Here is a 12000-nt window from a genome sequence, read left to right as displayed (position 1 = left end):
CAGCTGTTAAAACAGTTGTGCATAAGGAGAAGGGCCTTGGTTTAAATGTTGCCAAAATCTGTAAACAGTTGTCATTTTCTTTCACTCAACTTGCCCCTCATTAGCGGGTCAGGTCCCTAGTTTTGGGTTTGAAACTGTCATTCCCAATTCAAGTTTCAGTAGTATTGTTTTAAATTATATATATATATATATATTACCCTTAGAAAAACTTATATTTGTAGGTAAACCTAGAATTCAAGATTAAACTTTTCTTTTTTCTTTTTTTTTTTGAGATGGAGTCTGGCTCTGTCACCCAGGCTGGAGTGCACTGGTGCAATCTCGGCTCACTGCAACCTCCACCTCCCGGGTTCAAGACATTCTCCTGCCTCAGCCTCTGAGTACCTAGGATTACAGGTGCATGCCACCATGCCCGGCTAATTTTTTGTCTATTTTTAGTAAAGAAAGGGATTTCACCATGTTGGTCAGGTTGGTCCTGAATTCCTGACCTCATGATCCACCCGCCTCGGCCTCCCAAAGTACTGGGATTGCAGCCACTGCGCCCGGCCCAAGATTAAATTTTTCTTCTATCTGGTTCCTTTGCTCAAAAACCAGCAAGTCATCCTATAGAGCATATTAGGTATAAACATTAAATTTTAACATGTGCAGGCACTATTTGTTGATACTACACTATGTTTTTTTTTTTTTTTTTGAGACAGGGCCTTGCTCTGTCACCCAGGCTGAAGTGCAGTGGCACTATCTCTGCTCTGCCTCCGCCTCCTGGGCTCAACCAATTCTCCTGCCTCAGCCTCCCAAGCAGCTGGGATTACAGGTGCCCACCACCATGCCCAGCTAATTTTTGTATTTTTAGTAGAGACAGGGTTTCATCATATTGGCCAGGCTGGTTTTGAACTCGTGACCTCAGGTGATGTACCCGCCTCGGCCTCCCAAAGTGCTGGGATTACAGGCCTCGTGAGCCATGGCACCTGGCCAAAGGTATTACAAGTCTAATAGAAAAAAATATATAGGCCTGGGGGCAGTGGCTCACGTCTATAATCCCAGGACTTTAGGAGGATGAGGCAGATGGAACACTTGAGGTCAGGAGTTCGAGACCAGTGTGGCCAACATGGTGAAACCCTGTCTCTACTAAAAGTACAAAAAAAGAAAAGAAAAAATAAATTAGCCAGTCATGGTGACAGGCACCTGTAATCCCAGCTACTTGGAAGGCTGAGGCATGAGAACTGATTGAACCCAGGGGGTGGAGGTTGCAGTGAGCCAAGATCATGCCATTGCACTCCAGCCTAGGTGATAGGGCGAGACTCCATCTCAAAACAAAAGAAAAGAAAAAGAAAAGAAAATATGGTGCAAAATGAGTAGCTAGAAAATATAACTTAGAGCCAGGCTCACGCCTGTAATTCCAGGACTTTGGGAGGCCAAGGCGGGCAGATTACCAGGTCAGGAGTTCAAGACCAGCCTGGCCAATATGGTAAAACCCTGCCTCTACTAAAAATACAAAAATTAGCTGGGCATGGTGGTGTGTGCCTGTAATCCCAGCTACTCAGGAGACTAAGGCAGGAAAACTGCTTGAACCGGGACCCGGGAGGCAGAGCTTGCAGTGAGCCGAGATCACCCCACTGCACTCCAGCCTGGGCTACAGAGCGAGACTCTGTCTCAAAAAAAAAAAAAAGAGAAAATATCACTCAGTTACGTGTAAATACATTTCACATTAACTCTTATTACTCTCTGGGCACAAAACCATTATCCCAGAGAGCCAATTCAGCACTTGGCTCAGAAAAGATGTCCAAAGATGACGAAAGACAGATAACATTTGCTAATACCAACTGCTACCATCTACCGATCACCAGTGTTGCGTCAGGCAGGCCCTAATGCAGGTGATTTACACACATTCTCCAATTCAGTGCTGATGACGATTGTTACCCTCAGTTTGCAGATGAGAAAACTAAGCCTCCACAAGTTATTTAATTTGTCCACTACATGTCACAGCCAGTAATGGTGGAATCAGGATTTGAACCAGTTCAGTTAAGTCAAAGCTCTTAACCACAATGTCCATTTTTAAAGTTGAGGTTCAGTGGGGGCAAAACAATGAAAATGGCAAGGTCACACTCCAAGTTCATAGACCAAGATTTGGAAAAGGAAAAGCAAAAGTCATTAAAGGAAGTAAAGAGTTCAAACATGAAAGCTGAGAAATGCCTGAATAATTAAGACTTTAATGTGAAATACCAATCCCAGATTAAAGGGCAGAAAATTTTTAGGCAAATGTGTTCCAATTGTGTAAGGACATATGTACAACCAATGCTACAGATTTCTGCCCCATACATGAAATGTGACAACAGGGAAATTTCAATCTTTGGGTATCTTTAGAGGACATTGTTTTCTTGCTAGAAATTGGATGAAGTCTGTTTTCTGCAGACTTGCACAAAACCAAATGGAAAATTAAAAGCAGAAAAATTCACATCTTTCTTCATTTCCTTTCACTGCATAGCATGATCCAACTTGATATAGACTTCATAAACCCAAAAGATGTATATATTTTTTAAGTTGATCCAAAAGTGGATTGAGAATGGCATTTTTCACTAGCAGGTGGGAAACAAACTGAGAAGTAACAGCTGATTCACTCTCGTTTCTTGATTTTTATTATTATTTTTTCATTCTCATGTCTTCAGATCAGACTTTCTAATCATTATAGTCCTTTAGAAATTGCAGTTATATTCTTACCACAGAGTAAAGTATCTTTCAAAAATAACCAAAATCTTCCCTAAGATACACGAATCAGGTAATGAGATAACAAGAGTGCCTTGTTCATCACCAAAAAAGAAATGAATTGTGAAATCTAGGTACTTTTCCCTGGGCATTTCAGTCTCTCTTCCACAAACTTGCCCCTTTGTACAGAACTAAAGGAAAAGAGCTGGGTGCAGTGGCTCACGCCTGTAATCCCAGCACTTTGGGAGGCCAAGGCAGGCAGATCACCTGAGGTCAGGAGTTCGAGACCAGCCTGGCCAACATGGTGAAACCATTCTCTACTAAAAATACAAAGAAATTAGCCGGGCGTGGTGACACATGCCTGTAATACCAGCTACTTGGGAGGCTGAGGCAGGAGAATTGCTTGAACCCGGGAGGCAGAGGTTGCAGTGAGCAGAGAGCATGCGACAGAACGAGGCTCTGTCTCAAAAAAGGGGTGGGGGGAGAGAAAAAAAGGATTATAGGAAAAGGCACAGTGTTAGGTATTTAAGCAAGAGAGCATTTGTTTTAGAGTAGGTAGCAAGGAAATCCATCTAATTATTAGGATATATCTCAAACATATGTAAAGAAAAAATCTATAGAATATATACACACACACACACACACACACATATATGTACGTACGTATGTATGTATTTTTCCCTTTCTGGGAATACCTCCCCATACCAGGGACTTGATCCCCAAAAGACAACAGCATTGCACATATATAAACTCTACCCCTGCTCTCAGAATGAGGCATATTTAGCCAAATACCCTGTCCTGATGGAAAAGAGCTGCAGGTAGAATGCTACTTTCAGACTATGTGACCTTTGGGATCCCAGGCCTGAGAGCAGGTGTCTAAGAGACTGGTCCTGCTTTTGTTTCCTTGGAGAGACACCATTCTGGTGGGTGGAGTAAGAACAGTCTCCAATACACAATTTGATGAGAAGGCCCTGTTTTTGCTCCATGCAGTTCCAAAGCAGACTGCCAAGTCCTCCAGTACAAGTTTTGCAGGCATCAAGCCAAGCAGCTTGGCTTGTGAATCAGGTTTGTGAGAGTGCAGGCTTTGGGACCAAAATTGCATAAAGGATTATTTTGGTCTGAGGATGTCCTTAATTAGTCAAGTGCTAACAGTAGTATGTAGGTTGGAAGATTTAAAATTTCCCATAATCTCCCACACCAATCAGGAGAAAACAGCTTTTTGAAAAGCACATGTGAAAAAATAGGAGTGTCAATGTCTAAGAACATTTCTAACAGTGTCTGGGCCAGCAATATTTCTATCAAACGTTCCAAGTCATTTAATAAGCCTTTATATCTGTATCACACTTCACAAATTGCAAAAGCCCTCTGATGTGCTTTTCAAACTCGTAACAAGGCTAGGAGGGAGATAAGGCAGGTAAATGTTATCCCCATTTCACAGATAAGAAAACTAAAGCTCAATTGGTTAAGGGATAGATGTAGCCATAACTATTTTGTTTCAGACACGAACCTGTCCATTCAATAAATGATTAAGAATCTCCAGTTTGTAAAGTCCTGTGCTAGGTAGTAGATAAGGAAATTAATGAAAAGAAAACTAAGGAAATTCTAGAAGGGCAACAATGAGAGTGCAGGTGGACAAAGAAAAGCATTAAAATACAATGATATAAGGCATCTGCACTCTTTTGCAAACAACTGTCTTTTTCATTGAATTGCCACTATTAGAGTCATCTGAAATCAAGTCAATATATATAGGAGAAGAATCTATCTTCTCTATCAGGGACGTTGCACACCCTTTTCTTCAAGGAAGCTTGTCCCAGGCACCCAGTTTGCCTAACCTCTGCTTCTCTCTGGGGGAATAACTAATCCTGTAACTAACCAACTGCCTTTCTTCACGACATACTGACAGCAGAAAGCACTGTATAATCATACAAAATGCCTGAATATGAAGGTATGGCCACACCATACCCAGAAACAAGTCCTTCCTCCAGAAACAACACCAAACTGAGTCTGCCTTCCTGTATGGCACCTCTAGATGAACTGAGCCTGTTTAAATCACGTGATCCATTTAATCTAACCCTACAAAGGTCAATGCTGCAATTGCATAGATGTCAAAAAGCCTAAAGAAGCCAAAATGATCTACTTCTCATCTTGCTTCGAAACATTACAGAGCTACTGATTTCAAAGGTTCAATTTTTGTGCTGGAGGGACTTGTAGAAAAGGACAAAGACTGAGTTTAGCATGCTTATTTATTGCTGTTGCCAACAGAGCTGCTCTCTGGAAGTATTCTGGAAAATTCATAATGTCCAGGCCAATGTATTTATAGTAAATTAAAGCAGTGCTTTATTATTATGATTATTTCCTTGGTTACAGTGTTGATGCTGAAAATTTAGGGAAAATAAAGCCCTTGTTATCATGCTTGTGAAAGATTTTAAGCTAACAAAAAGTTCAGTCTTGATTCCAGGGCAGTTAATTAAGGTTGACCAAGTCAGGCAGAAGTAAATTAACTTGGCTGATCAATTATTTATATGAAGCAGAATAAATGCCCTTAAAGAACTTGGTCTGTTCATAAAAGGATGTGTAAATTAAACTAAACATAGTTTTGTAAAATATGTTTCTATTTCTATGGGGAGAAGAGAAGTTAATGGTGAAATCACTATTAGGAAAATTATTAGAGTAATTACACAGTCCACCCCCCATCTGAAAAGAAAAATTCTCTTTCTCATTGTTCATCCATGTGCAGAGAAAAAAGGAAGATGGCATGCAATTCTGAAGAGATAACAAGCTCATGGAAAAGGAAGGAAGGAAGGAAGGAAGGAAGGAAGGAAGGAAGGAAGGAAGGAAGGAAGGAAGGAAGGAAGGAAGGAAAAAAGAATGTGAATTTCACTATGTGGATTTCATTATTTTGGAAATATTGACCACATGGCTCTTACTTTATTGTCAGTTAACTCCATGCAGTTTGTAGACTAAGAAAGAATAAGGATGAGACTCGGACTAGCTTAGCTCTAAGAGAGGTACTTTTAAAATTACTCATGTTGCATCATTAAGATTCAAAACCCTCAATAATCATGTTCATGTCATTGAGGAAAAAAGAAGACCAACCTGTCTATATTAAGATATAAAGCATACATTTGGTTCTGGTTCTCATCAAGCAAATGAACTGGTTCCTTTTTTTTTTTTTTTTTTTTTTTTTTGAGACGGAGTCTCGCTCTGTCGCCCAGGCTGGAATGCAGTGGCCGGATCTCAGCTCACTGCAAGCTCCGCCTCCCGGGTTTACGCCATTCTCCTGCCTCAGCCTCCCAAGTAGCTGGGACTACAGGCGCCCGCCAACTCGCCCGGCTAGTTTTTTGTATTTTTAGTAGAGACGGGGTTTCGCCGTGTTAGCTAGGTTGGTCTCGATCTCCTGACCTCGTGATCCACCCGTCTCGGCCTCCCAAAGTGCTGGGATTACAGGCTTGAGCCACCGCACCCGGCCGAACTGGTTCCTTTTTAATGTGCAAAGGGTTTACAAGGCAACACAAGACAAACAAAGGAGTTTTAAGGAGTGGGGTACAGCTCCACAGATTTTTTTCCCCTAGTAGGCGAACAGTAGGGTGGCCTAGTATATTAAACCAGTTCTGCACTCTTTAATGATCGTGTGGGTGTTACTGTCTTCACAAAAGAGAGGGAATAAAGCAATAGAAATCCCAGATGAAAGTCACAGACTCCCAGTAGAGGACTGCAACAATGGAGACATCACATTTGCTAGCATGAGGGCCATGCTTTTACACTGCTCACCCATCATCTGGCGAGATGCTGCTGGAGCAGGTAACATTGAGGAGATCATGGAGGGGATGACAAATGAGACTTAGCAGTTAAGGATGCAGGTAAGGAGACAGAAAAATGGCGGCCCCAAGATGTAGAGTAACTGTCTACAAATAGGGTTGGTTACATGTCATACTCTTGAAGGGGGGAAAAAAAGGGTAGACGGGAAGAGAAAGAACAAAACAAGAGAAACAGAGTTATATCAGACAATTATTTTCTCACCTAAGATAACTATTACAAATTATGAATGAACCCTACAGACACCGCCATTTGTCTATCCACTGTCCTACTGGCATAGGTCCCATTTCATGGAAGGAGTACCCAAGAGCCAAGCTTAGGAGGCAAAGTCAGTGTGCTGACTGTGTTATGAAGGCACCATCTTCCAATACCACATTTTCATAATTATAACAGAAAGGCGTAAATTTTCTAACGCATCGCAGTTCAAAAAGTAATCAAGGGAATGAGCCGGAGGGCTATTTTAATGTATGCAAAGCTAGTGACCCACAGTAAATGGGAGGTAAGCTACAATGAATGCAAAGTAATGCACACATACTACAGTCCTGGGCTGATGAGGGACGGCTAAAATTAACACCCAATTAATTTCCGAATTGACAAACAAATGAAACCCATAAATCTACTTTCTCATTAATTTTCTTGTGGTATAATTTAAAGCAGTAATATGAGGGCCAAAACTGAACATTATCCATCATAAATATCAAAAAGATAGCACTGTAACACCATAAATTATGCATATTACCTGTTGTTAAAAATGATTTATGTATTATCAACTTTATCATGCACCATAGATGTCTATCTACATGTATCTTTAGAAAATCTGGAATTTCATTTAGCCCCTCTGGAAAAAAAGTTCAGGAGAAACGAAACTGTCAAAAGCATGTTTTTAAAAAAACAAAAACAAAACAAACATGGCCATTCATTTAGCCATATGGGAGATCAGGGTAAAACTGGAATCATTCCAGGTCTCAGGTGAGAAGAGGTTGAGAATATCATGAAAACTGGTGAGTTAGGCCTCCCTGGGGAAGAGAAACAAACCAGCTGTAGGAGCCCCCCTCCTAGAGAACACAGCATCTGTGTCCAAACAGCGCCACTGGCCTGTCCTGCCCTGTGGAACGCAGGAGGTTCAGGGCTTGGTACATGTAAGCAAAGGCAAGATGCATTTGAATGCATCTCACATGGCCAGTGGGGAGCATCTATAGCTATGATGACCAAGGCAAGCAAGGAACCCTAAATTGGCAAAACTTAGAAAACCATGCTTATTTTCAATAATGTAATACGGCAGCTTTCTTGCTTTCAGAAGAGGAAGAAAAGAAATAGAAACTAGTATTTATCAATTAAACCAGGAATAGTTTATATTTATTAATTAAATGGAAGAAGCATTCAGATTAAAACAGTTTCCTTGTCTACTTTCCCAGCTCCATTTGTTTAATAAGAATAATAAATAAATAAATCTTTTATCTCAAATTTAACTTTCAGGTATGCTTTGCACATAACAGGAATTTAATACATAATTACTAAATGTTTGACTAAATGATTAAATGATAGAAAATTCCAAGGCCAACCTCTTGATCAAATGAGATCAAGGGCTTGTGCTGGCCTCCAACTTTTATATTCCAACTTTAAAAATACTCTATTTCCTATACACTTATTTAACTGTTTTGGTGTTCTGAAACTCTGAAAGTAACAAGCCATTAAATCTGTTAGGTCTTAGGAGACAAAGGATGATCTCATTGAACATTGAAAGATAATGAACCAATGAAATATCCTACAAAAACCCACTGGAAACACTGAATATATACATGGACAATTTGGATGGGCTGGAGAAGGTAGAGAATAGGATGTTTAATTTTCCCTGTAATTCATGACTCAGAATAGAGTTGGCGGGATAGGGTGGTAATAAAATAATGTTCCTAACAAAAGCACAGGCTTCCCCTTCTTCACCAGGCTTTCAATGTGAAGACAGGAGACTTCATATTTCCAAGGAAAAAAGGATTTCTGCATTCCGATGCCAAGGCAGTAAAGTTGTTCAGAGCAACTGTAAATGTCTTATTCTTCAGAACTGTCTTCATCAAACTTTCTTGGATACTGTAATCTTTATAAGACATCAATGAGCACAGACAACAAGTTGACCCCGCTCCAAAAATTACAGATGTCTAAATTTATATTTTTTAGCTTTTCAGCTCTGGTGGGTCTTGGTTCCCTTCTTTCCTAATAGACAAGAGTTTAAGTGCCGTAATCATAGCAACTGTGGGCAAACGAGGGAAGTTAGAAGCCGCTCTAGGAAACAAGTACAAAGCAGAATGCATACCCACTCCCTCGCATATTAATCCTGAGGAGCTCAAATAATTAAATAGAGACTGAAAAGGAGCTTTACCAATCCAGTGCTAGGCTGTTTGCTTTGCCACAAGGAAGCCTCTGAAGGTCAGGCATGATGGGGCCAGGTGTTCTGGGGAGCTTAATTAAAATGCATTTTTACAGAACAAAATAGATTTTAAGTTCGAGAACTAACAAAGCCTGTGGAACTTTAATCATTTGAACATTCAAACAGCTGAACTCTCACAAATAGGCCAGTGGAATAAAGTGACCAACAACCAGTTCAGAAAAGTCTTTTTTTTTTTTTTTTTCATTTCCATATTTTCTATCATTTAATGTACACGGGGTCAGGTTCATAACATCAATTAATGACTGGCATGTTCGATGACACACTTCACGTATCTCCTGCTTCGGCTCAAGCCCCTCACCGCTCTAGTGGCCAAAGTGAACAATATGTTCACAGCATCATGGTAATGTAGTGAATGTGGGCCATCAGAATTCTGTTGCTTGCATTTCTCCATTGTGTGAAAGGAACAATTATTTAATTTTATCCTTCAAAAACTCCAATATACATATATGTATTTTCCCCCCTGAAAGTTGCTCTCACAGACAGGTTAGCAAGTCTTCTCTGATATAAAAGACCACCACTTGTCTCCGCAGGTCATGACCCTCCAGCCTCCACCCTCACCCTGGGTGTTGTATCTTTGCAATTTACAGCAAATGCTAGGACAGCATGCCTCATATTAAAACACAAGGCAAATTCAGAAACAGCAACAAACAATAACTTAACAAAAAAACAAAACAAAAACAAATGATGATATGATGCCAGCTGAGTTTTCTCTGCTGTTTGCAAAACATGACAAAGGCCAGGCTAATGTTCAGGTGTTATCTAAGGTGGCTCCCAGTGTCCAAGGGACAAGCGTCATGCGCACACACCAAACTAAACAGAGCCACATGCTTGCTTTACTTAACTAGAAATGACACAAAGCATAAACTCACTTTAAAATGAGACAGGTAAGAGCCACAGGTAAGAGTAAAAACACTGGCTTTAAAAAATACATTATGCATATTAACTGTATAGTTTCTTCCCAATTAAAATGTCTTCATTTATGGCAGGGAGGATTTATTCAGAACACATCAAAGTGAAAGTTAATCCTCCCTTCTCAAACCTGACAAAGAGTACATGCATCCAACAGGATCATATCAAGCCTACAGGACAACACACAAGATATACACAGTAATACAAAATCCAAGGATTGTACCTTTCGATGGTTACTGCCTTGTTCATAGTACTAGACTTTTTCTCCTACACCTTCTAAGTCCTTGTTTGTTCCACAAAGAAATTTCTAGCCGTCTGATGCTCTATTACCGAGCTAGTGGCCTTTCAGGAGAGCTCTCTCCCTTCAGAAAAAAGCAAACAACTGCATAGATATCATTACACTAAGGAAATCTCTTAGAAAAACCAAACAACTTGCTAATCTCGCCAGCCCCTTCATCCAAGCAAAAGATAAGAAAAGCAAACCTAAGTCTGTTTCAACCACATTCCAGGGACAAGTTCCCCTTTTTCTTTCTTTATCAAAATTCTAGCATTTAAGTTTGTGTGTGTGTGTGTGTGTGTGTGTGTTAAACAGACCTTGCAGGATAAACTGCTGCTCACACCCGCAAACAAAGCAATATCTGTTTAATAACGATTGCTGCCATGGGTACAGTAAACAAGGGGCCCAGCATTTGTGTTTATGAACAAACACATCATCTTACAAGAGCAATTTAACATTAACCAGGTGGAATAATCAACAGATTTCATAGGTGACACCAGGGGCAGGGCTAACGTAAACAGAACTGGGGAGGAGAAAGAGGCCACTCTTTGAGAATCAAGGTCGAGGTAAATGCATTACAGAGTAAACAGCTGGGAAGAAGGCAAGATAAACAAACAGTCATTCTTCTGACATTTAGAGAGGCAGAAAGGTTGTATGTTACATAGATCAGCTGCTGACCACCATGAAATCAAACCGGTTGGAGACCAAGCCTGCTTGTTTGCACAATGCCATGTTTGCTTATAAACAACAATTTGCTGTTACCAACATCACATTACTCATCATCATATAAGCCAGAGCGAATCCAGTCAGATCCGCTTAACTCTTTACTGGTGACATTACTTAGAAATTAAAAAACAAAAACAGCCCCTCTAAGAAAAAGAGGTCAGTCACCCCAAAATGAGACCAAGAGAGCTCAGTCAATATCCTTTTATCTCCTGGCTTGCAGATAAAAATAAAGCATCCACATGGTTTAAACTACTAAAGGTTGGATTTGAAAACAGCTTTAAAACACTATAATATTTTCATGCTTCAGTAACTCTGCATTCATTTCTTCAGCTCATCTTCTTTTATCAGCAAAATATATGAGTCAAATACAGATTCGAATCTTGAATGTTTCATCCAGAAGGAAAACCTTGATGTTCCACTCTCCCCATATCAAGCTTCTATTCTAAGATACCTTTAAGCCCAGTGGGCCCATAAACAGATGTAGAGCATTCTTAACTACTCTGCAAAAATTCAACTGTATCAGTTTATGATGGTTTCCTTAAAAAATATCAAAAAATAAAATAACCAGTTGATGTCCCACATAACCACTCAGGGGTTCATTCTGTCAGCTTATCAAGAAAATCTTAACTCCCAAAGCCCAGAATGAATAAGTTCGGTGTGTCCACTAACAAAAGTGTTAAGAAGAAATGTTTAATCTCTAAAAATTCCCCTGATGTGTACTACCACATAAAACAGCTTACTGTGTGCTATAAGAAAGTTTTCATGCCTTATCAGAGATACTATATTTAGAGACACAATCTGCAATTAAAACATTAGTTTCAATCTCTTTTACAGATACTTTAACACCATTAAACTACTTAATTTTGATACATGTGAAAACCTCCTTCCTTTACTTAAAATTTAATAAGCAAAACATACTGAAAAACAGTTTGGTAACTTATCTATATCTTACACTCATAATCCGTTAGCTAATTTTTTAAAATTCTGCATGATGTCAGTGCAAAGTACAGCAAAACACTGTCTGCTGGATATCCAAAGCAAAATATGGAAATGAGAAAATGATATTAAAAAAATAAAGATACACCTAAGTGGTTTCTGGCAATTACATGATTAACAATCAGGTTATTGGAAT

General features: G+C 39.7%; 1 protein-coding gene across 8 annotated transcripts in view; it reads right to left on the bottom strand.

Moving 5' to 3' along the window:
- FOXP1 (forkhead box P1) overlaps window positions 1-12000 on the bottom strand; it is a 639921-nt gene that overhangs the window by 249380 nt on the left and 378541 nt on the right. The window lies entirely within an intron of this gene.

This window comes from Rhinopithecus bieti, unplaced genomic scaffold, assembly GCF_001698545.2.
Source record: "Rhinopithecus bieti isolate Rb0 unplaced genomic scaffold, ASM169854v2 scaffold_21542, whole genome shotgun sequence".
Taxonomy (NCBI): Eukaryota; Metazoa; Chordata; class Mammalia; order Primates; family Cercopithecidae; genus Rhinopithecus; species Rhinopithecus bieti.
Note: the sequence above shows the minus strand (reverse complement) of the source record. Positions and strands in the feature narration are given on the sequence as shown.